Below are 11,959 nucleotides of genomic sequence, written 5' to 3' on the forward strand. Positions count from 1 at the left end.
TAAAAATGAATGAACACATTATGAGAGAAAGAGAGAGAGATGTTGTAAATAAAACATTTGCCGGGCCTTTAAAATTACTTCTGGATCCAGAACACGTGTTTCTTTTTTTTTTTATATAGCAAGGTTTGTTTGGTATCAAACAAAAAACAAAACAAAAAGTCAGAAACTACTCAGAACAGCGTTTATCCCCACAAAAGAAGTCTTTGGGCTTTTTGTTACAAGTCTTATAAATTATATAGGTTAAAAGTGTTTAGAAATGTTTGATGTCACCGCTCATGCAGACTGCGGTCTGCCCTCCATGGTGGGATCTATTTAACATTGTGCGACTCAATGCTTTTATTTTTAAACTCTGACTTATCATTATGCATTGACAGAGAGAGAGAGAGAGAGAGAGAGAGAGAGACAGTGACAGTATAGCTAGGATAATCACACTGTGAGGAGGGGGGTCTGAAACTTGTATTGGTCGGGCGTGGTTACATCAAATCTGATTCCACCCAACACTACAGTAGGCTCTGAACTCTCTGGACAATTCACACTCTCCGGCAGGAACAAATAACTGCAGACCTAAACAGCTTTGGGAGAGGGAGGGGGAGAGAAGGAGAGGGGGGTGAGAGGGGTCGTGGGGGTTGAGGGCGAAATGGGTGAGGGGGGTCAGAAGCTACCCAACCTGACACCTTCACACTCTGACCATTCACTGGGGATAGGGATGGGGGAGAGAAGGAGAGGGGGGTCGTGGGGGTAGAAGGCGAAATGGGTGTACACTTCCGTGACGATGGGTGAGGAGGGTCAGAAGCTACCCAATCTAACTCCTTCACACTCTGACCAATCACTGGGGATAGGGAGCGGTGAGAGAAGGAGAGGGGGGTCGTGGGGGTAGAAGGCGAAATGGGTGTACACTTCCGGGACGATGGTTGAGGAGGGTCAGAAGCTACCCAACACTTCAGTAGGCTCTGAACTCTCTGGACAATTCACACTCCCCAGGACGAACAAATAACTGCAGACCTAAACAGCTTGGGGAGAGGGAGGGGGAGAGAAGGAGAGGGGGGTGAGAGGGGTCGTGGGGGTTGAGGGCGAAATGGGTGAGGGGGGTCAGAAGCTACCCAACCTGACACCTTCACACTCTGACCATTCACTGGGGATAGGGATGGGGGAGAGAAGGAGAGGGGGGTCGTGGGGGTAGAGGGCGAAATGGGTGTACACTTCCGGGATGATGGGTGAAGGGGGTCAGAAGCTACCCGACCTGACACCTTCACACTCTGACCATTCACACTCTCCCGCAAGAACAAAGACCTACAGAACTAATCAGTGTATGTGGAGGGAATGGGATGGCTAGGGGGGTGAGAGCAGGAGAGAAGGAGTGGGGGTCGTCGTGGGGGTTAGGGCGCTATGGGTGTACACTTCCGTCCGGATATGACGTAGGTATAATAAACAAGTGACGTAACATACCATAAAATATCTGGAAACGCCTATGGCGCCCCCCATTCTACTTAGACTATCTACTAAACTATCTCAGTCAAGTGAAAATAGGTACACTCCATAGAATGGGATATATTTTCTTTCATTTTGTGTGTTGGGTTCTTTCATTCATTATGTTGTTTCTTGACTTTCTCTATTATTATTATTATTATTATTATTATTATTATTATTATTATTATTATTATTAAGGAAATCAGCTCATGTATGACATTTAAACAAAATGTGTGTATCATAACTACTTGTAGACAATATTTATAATTACATTAAAGCTACTGACATTTTTTAATAGTTCCCAATTGTCACTTTGTTTAATATATAGTATATTTTCATGAATTTAAGAAACCCACAATACTGTTTTTTCCATTAGTTAGTACAATATGTCATGGTTTACCTCGTAAGGCAATGACTTTATGACCAAATATTACCTTTGATATGTTATTTGTTCTTTAATGGAGTGAATAGTCTCCATTCACATGAAGGAATCAAGAGCATCTCTAGCTTGTAGACACCCGATGAAGTTTAGACCCACAATGATTTAGTGCATTTGGAAAAGCTTTGAGAAGCAGCCAGAGCAGCAGTTTCCAGCTCAAGAGTGAGAGGACAGTGTACCAGCTTTGGTCTGAAATCTCCTACAGGAAGCCAGACATACAGAGGGATAAGGCTAGCCTGGACATATTACTCTTCACAGAGACAGAAATAATTGCCTTCAAAGTTTCAGTTTCTTTACTACAATTATCACACAAAGGCCTCCCCTCCTACTTCAAAAGCCTTCGGTGCTAACATGACCATTCATTGTTTTTACACAAAACCATGGTGTTATATCACTTAACGTTCTATGTATATCATGTTTTATCATCATGCCATGTTATGGTTCTTTGTTTGGTGTACATGTGCTAAAGATTTTTACCTTGACATGTTCTTTAAAAAATATTTCAACTTGTTTACATTGTTTTAAAACAAAAAAATGGTCATCTGAAGATTTCATAACTGAATAACTGTTTTGTTTGAATAGGGTGAAATACACCCCAAACTGCAATACAGATTAAGATTACAAGAGAGCATAGTAAGTGTAGCATGGTAAAATAATAAAGTACAAAATACTCATTCCATTCCATTTAGGCAGACAGACAGTGAGATATACATATATTTAAAGGTAATCCATATATACACAATTTAGATAAATAGTTCATGTTTAAGAATGAGATTGTGTAAATGATCAGGACTGAACATTTCTAAGCATATATAATCCGTAGAAAATAAGTGAAATGCTCATGCAATACCTCAACATCAAAGTGTGTTTATTTTTTTTACTTAATGTACATGTATCAATATACAGTGAGAAAGTATAGGACTGTTTTAAATAATTAAAAAAAACACTCTGAGTACTGGGTTCGTAGGCCTGCTACATAAACTAGATCTCTGTGGCTCTGGCGTTGGGATGTTATGGCCAATGCCTGGTTGTAGGGCCTTATCTAGAACGCCATCGCTTGCTACTGATAACCGCATTCAGGGCTCTGCTGTTTCCCACCCAATCTCATAAGTATGTGCTGTCCTTCTCCAGGACACTAACCCAGAGAGAAAACTAAGAATAACAATAAAAGAAGGAATATGTAATCAGACCGGGTTTCATGGCTTTTACTACAGAGCAGTTTAATTATTGCCACACAGTCTTTGTGTGCCATATTCATTTTACTTATTTTAATAGCACAAATGAGTTGTTTCTATACAGTTCCCTTTAAGAGACCAATATTGACACGTTTATTTATTTTTATTATTATCACTTTTAAGCCTTTACTTCACTAGTCTCATAAGGAAACACATTTCTGTGAAAATTTTTCTGTTATGTGCACATTTTAGGTATTCAACATATTGATAATGGCAAAAATGATTAAGGTTTAATTAAAAAAATAGACAGTTCTTTGTCTTTGGTTAAATCCCTCTCAGTTTTACTTTTACTTTTACTAGTAAGTCAAATTGAGATTTTAAAAGTTGGTACATGTGAGACAGAGCCAAGAAGGTTTAATTCAGACTGTAAGTTGTTTGTGTACATGGGTAAATTACTTTTGCTAGCCTAGTATAGTACTATATACCAATGGTTTATTGTCCTTCAGGCTAAATCATTTTGTATACCAAACAATGGTGAGTGCCATATTCTGAGTAATGTACTTAAACTAGTGCTAATCAAGCTCTGAAACCAACCCATAAAGAACAAGGTGAAATCTGGATTAATGGCAAAGCACAGCCATAAACTGTCAACATAATCAAGCCTGGGTAGAAATATAGATGTCTAATTATTTTGAGCACTAATCTTACATTTCATAAAGAAAAGCATTTCATTCTAAAGCAATTGTTAGGTGTATACTACGTATTCCAGTTAGTTCACTGTAATGACAGAAATGAGAAGTTAATTTCTTTAGCACACTCACAGAAAACCATTTATTTTTAAACAGTTACTGGATAGCCAGTTTAGGCCTTCATCTTAGTTATTTCTAATAGCAACAGTGCTTAAAATTATTAATTCAATGATATATCTTTGTACCCCCTTTTTCTTACTGCTCTCATAAAATAACATTTTATTCAAGCAATAACAGGGTAGCCTAAATATACAACATATCTTAAAGTACAAGGCATCTGAAAGCTGTGTACAGTCTCAATGCATTTGATGCTGAGGATTAATTCAACTGAAAATGGTCAAAACTGAGGACTTTTATTGAATGTTAAATTTGACAGTGTTCTCTCTTAAGGACCTGTTGCCTGTGGGGCGTTGCTGCTTTGGGTGTGTCCAGTGCCATTTCAGATAAGAGAGGCTCTGCAGGACAAGCAGGACAGAGACCAGTCTCACAGACACTCTGCCTGCTCTGCATCTCCATTTCCCCTCTCCACCGCACACAGATGAATTATATTCTGAATCTTACACAGAGCGCCCAGCTTCTGACGCAGATGGCAAGACGGGGCCTGGCTCCGAGCCTGAGGAAAGCCAAGAGGTAATTCAAACTTATTTAATTTCTATACTGTGAAATGTCAGATTGAAATTGGTTTCTGTTCTTAATGTTTGTATTGTTTATGTATTTCATGTATTTTTGTACAGTTTTGTGTTGACGAGTCCTACATCAACATGAATGTGAATTTCAATGTGAATAGCACGTGTCATGCTCTGTAATGCAAGGGAGCAATGAGGGGCTGAAGAGACACTCATAAGAGTAGCAGATTTAACACTTTTTTTTATGAACTACTCATGTGTTCTATTTTAATAGAATATGAAATGTAGTAGAAAGTTGCATCAGATCAGACCACTGGACAGAACCACCCCACCAAGACTGAGTTTTCATGTTTCTGCCGTTGTGTTACAAGTCACCTACAAACTGTTGAAAGAGTGGATGAGGGTCTACAGCAGAGGTTCCCCATCCTGAGGTTGTGACAAAGTCAGGGTGAGTTTTGTTTAATATGTTTTTAAATTATTATTATTATTATTATTATTATTATTATTATTATTATTATTATTATTATTAAATTATTATATTGTTATTTTATATATTATTTTGTAATTACAAATATGTTTAATGTTTTTGCATTATTATTATTATTATTATTATTATTATTATTATTATTATTATTATTATTATTATATAGTATTTGTTATTTGTATATATTAATTTGTAATAAAAAAATTGATAACATTATGTCAAATTAAATCAAAAATATAAACAACATTAATGTACATAGTAATACAACATGATACATATGATACAGAAAACATGTCTTAGCATTTTAGGGGTTGTAGGCTAATTTGACAATGTTAAAATGGGGTAAGGTTTTAAAGCCCTGGCCTACAGAATCATTTTAAACCCCAGCGCACCGCATTGTCTAAGCCCTGCTACCTGCTGTCAATGCAGTTGTTGGCTCTGTATTAGACAAGTGTCTAAAAGTTGCATGAATAGATTAATAATACCCCTGTGCTACTGGTAAACCTTTAAGTTTACATCATACTTTGTGTAAGTGTTGGACTATGTTGAGGGTGAGCCTATTTGGTTCTGTGTCTGTGAAATAAGCCATTTTACAAAACATAGAGTTTGTAGTGATTTTTCAGAGTGTCGGGGTTTAGTAGAATGCAGTTTTGGGTCATTGAAATAAGCACAACGTCATATTTATGTCTACTGTGTGTGTTTCCTGAAGACTGATTGCATTTTCACTATGTAGTTTATAGATTACTCCTAGAAGTTATATAAATAATTTTACAAAACTTAAAATTGCAGTAAAATACCATTTGTGCTTATTATATCCTTGCAATGTGGTCCCTATTTCTGTGTTTTGTACGTGTTTCATGCTTGCAGTTGTCACCATGTATTTGTAGGTTTGAAAAATAAGGTATTTCCAAAGGAATAGAATCTTTGTTTGTGAAAAGTGTTTCTCACTTTATTTACAATAGATACCTGATGTACTTTGTTGCCAGAATCGGGTATAACTTTGATAAAGAAGCCAACAGTGAAAGACTTAATAGAATATATATGGAATATGCTGGAAATGTTATGGAAATGACATTACTCCGTACAGGTCAGTGTTTCTTTCTGTCCAATATTGGTGTTGTGAACCAGAAATTAATGATTACAAGTATCTGGACAACATTTTTTGGCGTATCTTTTTCTACTTCTGACTATGTTCCATGTTGTAAAATACTTGTTTGTCACAATAAAAGTCACCATTGTGTGTGTGTATTTTATTAATTCTATACATTTGAGCACAAACAAATGATATTATATATACATATATTATATATTATTTTATACATATGAGTATTCACAAATAGTGCTTCACTGTGTCTCTCTAAGAAAAGTGGTACATGTCTTTAGTGTCAATTGATAAATAAAACATAACAAGATATATATATTTGTGTGGTTGTGTGTGTTTGCTAGTATATATATATATATATATATATATATATATATATATATGTGTGTGTGTGTGTGTGTGTGTGTAATGAAATTAAATGCAGTATATTCTTAAATATGATGCATGTTAAGGCTCTAAGGCTAGAGCATTCACTAATGTAACAGATATAATAAGTACAGGGCTGGTCAAAATGTACAGATATAATTATATACATTTCACTGTTGTTCTCTAAGAAAAGTGCTGTATTTGTCTTTAGTGTCTATTGATAAATATAAACTAAAGAGATATATGTATGTGTGTTTATCTGTGTTTGCTTATATATATATATATACACTCACCTAAAGGATTATTAGGAACACCATACTAATACTGTGTTTGACCCCCTTTCGCCTTCAGAACTGCCTTAATTCTACATGGCATTGATTCAACAAGGTGCTGAAAGCATTCTTTAGAAATGTTGGCCCATATTGATAGGATAGCATCTTGCAGTTGATGGAGATTTGTGGGATGCACATCCAGGGCACGAAGCTCCCGTTCCACCACATCAAAAAGATGCTCTATTGGGTTGAGATCTGGTGACTATGGGGGCCAGTTTAGTACAGTGAACTCATTGTCATGTTCAAGAAACCAATTTGAAATGATTCGACCTTTGTGACATGGTGCATTATCCTGCTGGAAGTAGCCATCAGAGGATGGGTACATGGTGGTCATAAAGGGATGGACATGGTCAGAAACAATGCTCAGGTAGGCCGTGGCATTTAAACGATGCCCAATTGGCACTAAGGGGCCTAAAGTGTGCCAAGAAAACATCCCCCACACCATTACACCACCACCACCAGCCTGCACAGTGGTAACAAGGCATGATGGATCCATGTTCTCATTCTGTTTACGCCAAATTCTGACTCTACCATCTGAATGTCTCAACAGAAATCGAGACTCATCAGACCAGGCAACATTTTTCCAGTCTTCAACTGTCCAATTTTGGTGAGCTTGTGCAAATTGTAGCCTCTTTTTCCTATTTGTAGTGGAGATGAGTGGTACCCGGTGGGGTCTTCTGCTGTTGTAGCCCATCCGCCTCAAGGTTGTACGTGTTGTGGCTTCACAAATGCTTTGCTGCATACCTCGGTTGTAACAAGTGGTTATTTCAGTCAAAGTTGCTCTTCTATCAGCTTGAATCAGTCGGCCCATTCTCCTCTGACCTCTAGCATCAACAAGGCATTTTCGCCCACAGGACTGCCGCATACTGGATGTTTTTCCCTTTTCACACCATTCTTTGTAAACCCCAGAAATGGTTGTGCGTGAAAATCCCAGTAACTGAGCAGATTGTGAAAGACTCAGACCGGCCCGTCTGGCACCAACAACCATGCCATGCTCAAAATTGCTTAAATCACCTTTCTTTCCCATTCAGACATTCAGTTTGGAGTTCAGGAGATTGTCTTGACCAGGACTACACCCCTAAATGCATTGAAGCAACTGCCATGTGATTGGTTGGTTAGATAATTGCATTAATGAGAAATTGAACAGGTGTTCCTAATAATCCTTTAGGTGAGTGTATATATATATATATATATATATATATATATATATGTAATGACATGTGAAAGACCTGAGGTCTTGTCAAATTTAAATAAAATAAATGACATATCAGCTCTACATAAATATTCAAATGTATATGAATATGTATATATATTTCCTTGAATGGAATATATAAAATGTTTTTGTATAATTCTGTCTGTCTGTTTCTCTCCCCCTGCACCCCCACTTTTCTGATTACACGTGGAACCACTCTCTGCCCCACAGTCCTTTGCGCATTCCAGAATGCTTTGCGGACGAAACGGCGACGTCACCCCCGGTTTTTGGTAACCCTACACTCCAAAGGAGGAAGAGGAAGTAGAGAAGCAGAGGGCTGAACCAATCCACATGCACATCCGGCACACTGCCCTCTGCTGATTGGACATTATTCACCTTTTGTTTAGAACTGTATAAAAATGCAAACGCGGAAGAGATCTGTAATAAAGCTGTTTGAACACGAGTCCACTCTGGTTTTCTTCTGGGCCGGCCTGATTAAAAGACTTCTTTACCATTTGCAACACAACTCCTGCACTGCCGTTTTCGTCAATTTAAGAGGGTTTCTTCAACATGCAATATATGTAAGTCTATACATTTCTTAATTTATTTTTTTCTTACGTTTTTTATTTTGCCAACACAGTATCATCCTAAGCCAAATCATAAAACATAAAAACTAAAAGCATTTGGGTTCAAATCCCACGCTGGGTAAATATTCATTTTTCTTATTTTTTAATTTACTAAAACGAATCATAAAACATTATAATCTAAAATATAATATATATTTAAAACTTTTCTTATTCTCATATATACATATATATATATATATATATATACATATATATATACATATATATATACATATATATATACATATATATATACATATATATATATATATATACATATATATATACACATATACATATATATATATATATATACACATATACACATTTTATATATTTTATGATACTAAAACTTTGTTTTGTTTTATAAAGAGAATAAGAAATGTGTGTATATATATATATATATATATATATATATAAAACTTCTTATTCTCTTTTTATTTACTTAAACAGTATCATAAAACATTATAACCTAAAATATATAAATCTTTTTTTTCTTATTTTTTTATTTACCAACACAGTATCATAAAACAATATAACCTTAAAAACACAGTTTATGCTATTAAACATTACACCTCCACACCAGCAGGGTGAGGTGCCCTTGATGGATGTCACCCTAACAAAATGGCTACCATCTTACCAGATGACTTATGACCTTACAAATGGCCGATATCATCCAAGATGGCTGACATTCAAAATGGCCGTTATCAGATGGCTGACAAGGGGGGGTTAACGGGTAACTCAGGGGGTGCTGGGAAGGAGAGAGGAGTTCTGGTTCAACGGTCCGGTTCAAAAGTCATAAGGAGGGCGGGACTTCCGGCTGTCAAAATAAGTGATGCCGCCATCTTCACTACTGTCCTCAATTTGCTAAGTTTTGTTACAAATTGCTCCTGAGCCTCAAGTAGTATATGCTTAGAATATAACCATCCATTTTCAACTGAATCTGTATCCAGTGTGCTCCCATCTACCTCTTCTAAGTGCCGACCTCACACCATCAAGGTTTGCTTTTCTTAAATTGTAGACCATTGTTTTTACTTGGTCCTTGTTTTTTGAAAGAATGCCTCAAAGCTAACCATTTTGTGATCACAATTTGCCATTGGTTCTCTAACTAGTGTCTCTCTGACTCTGTCTTGGTCATTTGAAAAGATCAAGTCATAGCATGCTCTCTCCTTGGTTGGTTCCCTGACAAATTGAGTTAGAAAGCAGTAATTTACCATCTCAACCATTTCTATTTCTGCTTCTGTAGTCCCAACCGGGGTTTCCCAGTCTATGTTTGGGAAATTGAAATCCCCCATGATAACAGCCACATCCTTGCTACATGCACTCCTGATTACACTGTACAATGCAACATCTTGCTGAATATCTGAGTTGCGTGGTCTGTAACACACTCCTACCACTAATCCTTCAGATCTCTTGTTCAAAAGTTTCACCCACAAAGATTCTGTTCCGTTACTGGGATCTAATATGAGTTTGTCTGCCTCAAAGTCATTTTTCACCCCACCCCCTTTTTCGATTTTGCCTGACTCTCCTAAACTGTGTGTATCCTTCCAACTTGTATTCATTCCAATCATTTTCTGTAAGCCATGTTTCTGTCACTGCTACAACATCATAGTCACATGCCAGCACTGTGGCTTCCAACATCTTGTTCCTTATACTCCTGGCATTGAGGTACAAACATTTCAGGACTTTCCTGCTAGCTGGTTCCCTTTGTTTTCTTTCCTTAGAGGAACATCTGCCATTGTCAGAGCTCCCTGCCCCCCTGGTCCCTAGTTTAAATGATTCTCAATTACTCTGCACATACGCTCTCCCAATGCATTAGCCCCCCTTCTGTTTAGATGTAGACCGTCCATTTTGTACAGGTCCCATCTATTCCAGAAGAAAGACCAATGCTCCATAAACATAAACCCCTCTTCCCTACACCAGGATTTTAACCACGTGTTAAACCTTCTAATCTCAGCCTGTCTCCCTGGCCATGCACGTGGTACCGGAAGTATTTCAGAGAAAACTTCTGTAGAGGTTCTGCTCTTTAGTTTTGTTCCTAACTCTTTAAATTTGTCCTACCTTTTCCATTGTGAGAGCCTGGTGATCCATACGCAAGGTGAAACGACGGCCCCACAAGTATGTACGGCACCTTAGTACTGCCCATACACAACTTAGTGCCTCTTTTTACACTGTAGTGTATTTGCATTCCACAGCATTGAGTGTTCTGGATGCAAATGCCATCATGTGTTCTGTGCCATCAGGGTGAAGCTGGGTAAGCACAGCACCTAATCCATGATCAGAATTGTCTGTAGACACAAGTGAAGGTAGGGCTTGATCAAAGGGAGTAAGGGCAGCACTACTGACAAGTAGTGTTTTGACTTTTGCAAAGCTTTGCTGTGCCTCAAATGTCCGTTTAAAGTCCTTTCTTGTCTAATGCATACTCGCATTGGCTCTGACTCGGTTGCAAAGTTAGGGATGAATTTCGAGTACCAGGAGAGTAAGCCCAAAAACGAACATAGTGCAGCAGCATCTGTAGGTGCTGGGGCATTGAGCAAACCCCTAATGTGCTCTTTATCTGGCAGGATTCCATTTGCAGAAACATGACAGAGAAAGCGGCAACTTGAACAATTGAAGCAGCACCTCATTCAGGAGTAGACCTGCCTCTTTTAGGTGGTGGAGGACTGATTTTAGATTGTGGTCATGTTCAGTAACATCCATGCCATAAATGATAATGTCATCCAGGTAATTTTGCACACCTGGAAAAATGCCTACCAATGACAATGCAGGAAAAAGGGCAAGCGTAAGGATCTGAGCGACTTTGACAAGGGCCAAATTGTGATGGCTAGATGACTGGGTCAGAGCATCTACAAAATTGCAGGTGACAGGGTCATGGGCGGCCAAGGCTCATTGATGCACGTGGGGAGCAAAGGCTGGCCCTTGTGGTCCGATCCAACAGACAAGCTACTGTAGGTCAAATTGCTGAAAAAGTTAATGCTGGTTCTGATAGAAAGGTGTCAGAACACACAGTGCGTCGCAGTTTGTTGCGTATGGGGCTGCGTAGCCGCAGACCAGTCAGGGTGCCCATGCTGACCCCTGTCCACTGCCGAAAGCAGTTACAATGGGCACGATGAGCATCAGAACTGGACGACAGAGCAATGGAAGAAGGTGGCCTGGTCTGATGAATCACAAGTTCAAGGTGTTGACTTGGCCTCCAAATTCCCCAGATCTCAATCCAATCAAGCATCTGTGGGATGTGCTGGACAAACAAGTCATATATATATATATATTAGAGGTAGTGTTTGCTTGGATATCATGTGACAGTGCTTTGATAAAAGTAAAATACTGTTTATTGGGTTGAGTATTTTACATTGCATGAATAAAAACAATTCAATTTTTAATACTTATGATTAAAATCATTT

At 38.1% G+C, this 11,959-nt stretch overlaps 1 long non-coding RNA gene across 1 annotated transcript; it reads left to right on the top strand.

Moving 5' to 3' along the window:
* Window positions 1–4,324: 4,324 nt before the first annotated feature.
* LOC136719099 (uncharacterized) lies at window positions 4,325–8,395 on the top strand. The gene is made up of 4 exons (XR_010805357.1): window positions 4,325–4,460; window positions 4,828–4,904; window positions 5,903–6,027; window positions 8,164–8,395. It is a non-coding gene; the product is annotated as an uncharacterized LOC136719099 (long non-coding RNA).
* Window positions 8,396–11,959: the final 3,564 nt, after the last annotated feature.

The sequence above is a fragment of the Amia ocellicauda genome, chromosome 23 (assembly GCF_036373705.1).
Source record: "Amia ocellicauda isolate fAmiCal2 chromosome 23, fAmiCal2.hap1, whole genome shotgun sequence".
Lineage (NCBI taxonomy): Eukaryota > Metazoa > Chordata > Actinopteri > Amiiformes > Amiidae > Amia > Amia ocellicauda.